Source organism: Jaculus jaculus, chromosome 5 (genome assembly GCF_020740685.1).
Source record: "Jaculus jaculus isolate mJacJac1 chromosome 5, mJacJac1.mat.Y.cur, whole genome shotgun sequence".
NCBI lineage: Eukaryota > Metazoa > Chordata > Mammalia > Rodentia > Dipodidae > Jaculus > Jaculus jaculus.
Window position 1 is genome coordinate 127,665,983 of NC_059106.1, and position 5,178 is coordinate 127,671,160.

Below are 5,178 nucleotides of genomic sequence, written 5' to 3' on the forward strand. Positions count from 1 at the left end.
AAGATGCCAGTTTATTATTATTATTTTAAACTTTAAGCCTTAGGCCCAAGGTGGCACATTAGCTGACTGCAGAGGAATCTCGCCATCCTCGCGTTGGACGAGTGGGTTGCGTTCCCCTGAGGTCCCTCCCCGTTCTTTCCCCAGGCACACCCTGGGGAGCTCACTTTGAAGTTGTGCTCCAATCCCTGAATCATGAACGCTGTGAACTTCGTGCCCAGAAGCCCTGCGCACCACGGAGCGCGAGTCATCTGTCAAGGTGCTTGTCAGAGTTCTGCAAAACTTCAAAACATGAAGCCCTTGGATAGTCTTCCTTGTGGAGGGAAAAAAAGAAAAAGAGAGAGAGAAAGTCCACTAAAACAGCCATCCGACTTAAATTCCCTTACGCTCGATGTTCTCATAGATGCCCATGATATGTACGTGCACCAAGGTGTCTCCTCTGGCTATGTCAGATGTCCTTTCAGAGTTCTTGCCATGGGACTACAGAGTGTCCTGGTTCACTGCCCCACTGTCTTCCAGGGAGGCTGTAGCCCTGAGAAGAAACAGTGGAGCTGACTGAGGGGCTTGATCCCAATGCTGCTGGCTATTTGACCTTGGCCCAGCCTTCGACTGACTCCCTGATGTTCAGTTTCCTTCTCTTCCCTCTGGCCATACATGTCAGGTATGAATGGACTTAGTGTCCCAGGAAAGCTTGGGGAAGTGAGATGTTCTAAGGCAATCAGAGTCAAGGTTTCAGAAAGGTGGGGGTGGGGGGGAGCAGTCGGCTGCTATGCAACTGAGGTTGTTTGTAAAGTTAACCTCTTAATCGCTAACATCTCAGTTTTCTCTTATACGCAGAATCCAGAATTATATAGATATATATTGACATGAAGGTAGAAAAGGGAGGGCAAAGGGACCAATAGAAGGGGGAGACAGGACAACAGAAGGTAATGGGGGTAAATTTGGCCAGTGTTTAACAAAAATGTCATAATGAAATGCATTATTTCGAACTCAAATTAAAAAACAAAAATAAGAAATCATTAATATTCTCAAAACTCAGACACAAGATTTCTGACAGTCTCTGTAGTGCCTCCTACCTCTCTTGAGCTCAGCTATTACTGTGACCAATTACTCCCCTCTCTGGAACACCCGTCGGACTTGGTGAGTGGGCAGTGAGTCTGCTGTTTCTCAGGCTGGCGTGTAGGAAGATGGTATGATGAGATTTGAGGGAAGAACACGTAGTCACAGTGCAATGAAGGGCTCTGGGGACAGAGAAAAGCAAGTGAAAACTTTATCAACAGAAAAGTCAGTTCTAAGACAATGTTAGTGACCATTCTTACCAGAAGTTTTGATTGACTTGAATCACATATTCTTGTGCCGACATATGTATATCATATCCCTAACACCCTTTCTTTTTCTTTTTTCTCTATCGCCTTCCCTCTCCCTCTTTTCCCTTTCTTCTTTTCTTCCTGGTTTGATTGTGGGCTTTTTCTTAAATTAGGTAAGTAAAATATATCTTTTTTTTTATTTTAAAGTAAAGTAGGTCCCCACAGGAAGTACATTGGGCTTCTTTGTTTTTTCACTACTGTAATTGCGCTTGAAACTCCTAGAGCAGGAATTTTTCGGGCTGTTGATCAAATGAAGCCTTGACCTGGATACGTTCTCAACATCCTGGCTCTGATGGTTTCGGTGCATGACCTTGGGACAGTCACTTCTGCTTTCTGGATCACAAGAAGTGGTTGGATCGCTGAGATAACTGGAAGCTTCCCATGTATGTCTTTCTCACTTCAATTTCCCAACACCTGAAGCAGACACTCGATGAGACCTATTCTCTCCAGACATCTTTTGGCTAAAACAAGCTAACAAAGGTAAAACTGTTACTTTATAAAAATGATCTTTAAAAAATAGCTGCTTCCTTTTAGAAACAATTTGATTTATGTGTAGCTTTTCAAAATCTCACATATCAGTAAGTGGTTGTTTTATCTAGTTGAATATTTCAGTGATGGCTCTTTATCCTCAGCAGATGACCCTGTCACATCCATCAGATGAATTCCCAAGAAAACAGCCCCGTAATGTTCAGCTGAAATCTCTAATGGGTGTGATCAAATCAGGCTTAATGTCCACTCTGGTGAGCAGTCGCCTCGAAAGCATGTGTTGCTTGCTCATTATGATTTTATTTCTACCATTAGCCACATTTGGGATATCAATCACTACCAACATCTTTCAGAGTGGAGCTTATAACTGATCAGCCTGGCATGTGATGAGCTGAGGTGTTGTGGAAATCTGGTGTCAAAGGATCATATCTAGTGTGGCATTGGGTAAGTGATCTCCCTTGTCTGGGCCTGCTTCTTCCTGTGTAGATGGACCAGATCACTTGGATAGATCCTTTGGCCCTACTTTGGACTGAATGTATGTGTTCTTTCAAAATTTATATGGTGAAACTGTATCGTCAATGTCGGGTATTCAGATGTGAGGACTGCGTGAGGTAAGTCGGTGCTTAGACTGTTCCTGCTGCTCCGCTATTGTTCCACGATGACATGACGACATGAGCAGAGGGTGGACATCACCCCCTGGCCAACATAAGGTGGGCAATAGCAACAGGAGAGTGTGCCAAACACTGGCATGGGGAAACTGGCTATAACACCCACAAGCCCACCCCCCAAAAAACACTCCCTCCAGGAGGCTTTAGTTCCCAAATCTCCACCAGCTGGGAACCTAGCATTCAGAACCCCTAAGTTTATGGGACACACCTGAATCAAACCACCACAACTATAATACATGAGACTGGATAATTAAGAAGGAATAGACACCCCCCCACACACACACACAGTCCTGGAAGCTGGGAAGTCTGAGACCAAGGTCATGACAGTTCAGTGTCTAGTGAAAGGATTCTTCTGTTTCCAACATGAAATCTTGTTACATAACAGAAACTGGAAGGTTGAAAAACCTAGCTAGAGCCCTCCAGCCTCTGTATTAGACACTAATCTATTTTTGTGGGAATAGTCCTCACAGCTTAATCATCCCCCGCCCTCAAGGCTCACCCATGAATACTGCTGCATTGGGCATTAACTTTCAAGATAAATTTTGGAGGATGTATAAACACTCAATCTCCAGCACTAAGTCATGATGGGAGGGAGCTCATGAAAGACTGGTGCCTTAGGAGGGCGAGGAGCCCAGAGTTCTCTTTCACCATGTGAGAACACTACATCTACCACATCAGATAAACCAGAAAGTGGCCCCTTACCAGATACCGAGTTGCCTACTGCTAGATTCTGGACACCCCAGCTTCCAGAACAGTGGGAAATGTACCTTTGATAAGCCACCAAGGAGCAGGCATCTGTCACAGCGGACTGGGGTGGGCCCTGGTGCTCTGCAGTGAGCGCAGCAGACCCTGGGCTGCCGGTGGAGGAAATGGTCCTGCAAAGCATTTCCCGTGCCCTCTTGCCCTCACCTCGGGTAGTGCAGTTGTGTGCTCGACACACGCGTAACATCCTTTAGCTTTGGCAGAGGCACAGGGACTCTTCGGATCCAACGACTCACAAGGGAGAGAGCAAGGGGGAGTCAGAGAAGTGGGGGAAATGGGTGCACCAGGACCTCCAGCCACTGCAGACAAACTAGGTGCATGCGCCACCTTGTGCATCTGCCTTTACATGGGTACTGGGAAATCAAACCTGGCTCTTTAGGCTTTGCAGGCAAGCACCTTAACCATGGAGCCTCTCTCCAGCCCATTTTGTTATTATTTTAAGGACTGGGTTTGCCTGACAATGTAGTCTAGACTTGTAGTCTTGAGTTAGCACAAGTGATCCTTCTGCCTCAGCCTCCTGAGTAGCTAGAACGACAGATTCAAATGACCTCCTCAGCCTTCCCAACTCTCTATAATAAATGGTCCATAGAGGAATTTACCAACGTTTTGAGATCCGTAAATCTGTTTACAAAGTTGGAGTCTGATATATAGGCTTCATCTGGAACCCGGTATATAAATAAAAGTATACCTTTATTTTATACATCGAAATTTATTTATTTATTTATAAATTTAACAGGAGGTTGCTTTGACTAACCAACTTTTGAAACTGCGGAATATGAATGACAGCGCTTGCTTACCAGCTCCTGCGTGTGGAAAATGTGAGCATCGCTTTGTCCCGTCCTTCCTTCCGCTGGGGAAGCCTTGCAGACAGAGGACGCTCGGCAGGCACACAGTCACTTTGTGTCCCAAGGTCAACTCTGAAATGAGTCACAGATTTCTATGCTGTTGGTTTCTGACGTTTTAGCAATATAGTCTCATTCTCATTTCTCGTTTCAGTCTAACAGAAATATTTCTAAGTCTAATAAAATATAGGTTTAACTGCCTTGTGACTCACTCAGGAGGAATTTCTCTGGGCTGTGGTCATGGAGACTTTGAGGGCTTGAGGCAGCTTCCTGGGGAGTGCTGCACAGAGGCTGGGAAGAGGGGTCCGGGTGATCTGCAGGCTCATGTGTGAGGCTCTCAAGCCTCTCTGCTGCCCTCAGTTACTCCTCTTCTGGTGTCCTAGTCCTTAGTTGAGGGTTTGCGTTTCATGCTCTTGTTTCCCTTCGGCGAGCTCTGGACCACACCTGGAGAGCTTCAGAGGAAGTCCTGCCGTCCGTCTCGGAGACCACCGTGAAGGTGAGCGTGGTGGGCTTCGGAAGACTGTAAGGACAAGCGGTCCCTCCAGACACCCCCTCCCACCTTAGCAGGTCTCCTGCTGCTGCTGGCCCTGAAAGCAATGGGCTTCATTTTCATAAAGTCAATATTTTCCCAGAAGCAATGGCAGAGGAAGCAGTGACTTGAATAGTGCTCCCAGAGCTAGACAGCCACTTGCAGGAAAATTGCAACAGATGCCGTGGAGAACCGAAGCACATTATAACAGCCAGACAGGGCTACAGACGGCACCACCTGCTAAACGCGCCCGCCACGGCTCAGGGACTACTGTGGAAGAGGGACAATTATAAGAGCCACAAGGAGGGTAGAACCACCCGAGGGCACAGCTCTCCCCAGAGACAGGGGCCTTGATTACCCCATAGTGACACCACTGAAGAGGGCCCTCCTGGAAAGGGGAAGGGCCGGGAGGGGACATACTATAACCTATGTTAAAATATTAATTAAAATTTAAAGAATATTAAAAGTTTAAAATATGAAAAAATCAACATTTCCTTCAGATTCCAGCAAGCCAAGTTGTGCATGAG